Genomic DNA, 1092 nt, shown 5'->3' on the forward strand with positions numbered 1-1092 from the left:
GTCTTTGATTTTTTTGTTGTGCTTGAACTTAATAAACATTTCTGCGCCAAAAGTGCTTCAACTGGTGCCTTCATGAGGCATTCATAATAGAGGTGCTGTGCCCCCACCGAATGTTCCGATGTCCAGCATGGGGTATCGTGAAAGAGCCACCACTGCTGTCACTGTCCCACGGAGCTCCTGGACAGGTAGCCCTTTTGCTTGCTCCTTTCTTTTCCATGATCTCAACTTAAGACTTGGCTGGAGGAATTGAATAAATGAGTTTGCAGTAGTGTTGCGTGCTCTGCCTTCTTGAACTAAACTGTTTTCCTTTTACCGGTATTTCTTCTCAGGATAAGCTCTTTCTAAGGAGTCTCTGTAGTCCTATATGTAACTACGTCTCTCCTGAGGTAGCCACATTCAAATCTGAAGTTGAACACAATTGATATTCAAGCTGGAAACTCTTCTATATTTGTGTTTTTTTTTTTTCTGTGAGGAAGATTGGCCCTGGGCTAACATCTGTTGCCAATCTTCCTCTTTTTGCTTGAAGAAGATTGTCGCTGAGCCAACATCTGTACAATCTTCCTCTATTTTATGTGGGATGCCGCCACAGTGTGGCTTAACAAGCAGTGCTAGGTTCGCGCCTGGGATCCAAACCTGTGAAACCCGAGCCACCGAAGCAGAGTGCACAAACCCAACCACTACGCCACCAGGCCGGCTCTATATTTGTGTTTTTAATGGGCTTCCTCAAATTTTTTTCAAAATGGATGGGGAAGCAAATATTAACAGATTCTTCTCTAATGCCCAAGAGATGCCCTGTTACTTAACAGTAGTGACAAGTACCAATAGCACCCAGTTTTTTCTCTCTACCTTTTCTCTTGGGTTTAGGAGATGACAGAATTATAGGTCTTGTGGGCCACATGAATACATGTGGATATTTGTGGCGGGACATTGATATTGATGGAGGAAAAATAGGATTATTTTCTACCTGACCTGAGAGAAAAAAAGCAAGGAGAGAATTTGATATGTTTTTAATGCAAAGGATATACAAGTGTCCTACCCTTCCTGTGGTCTGTCCCCACTCGGAACTCTTGTTTTAGCAGAGGCTGTCTTGTG

The sequence above is a fragment of the Equus przewalskii genome, chromosome 27 (assembly GCF_037783145.1).
Source record: "Equus przewalskii isolate Varuska chromosome 27, EquPr2, whole genome shotgun sequence".
In the NCBI taxonomy this organism is placed as follows: Eukaryota; Metazoa; Chordata; class Mammalia; order Perissodactyla; family Equidae; genus Equus; species Equus przewalskii.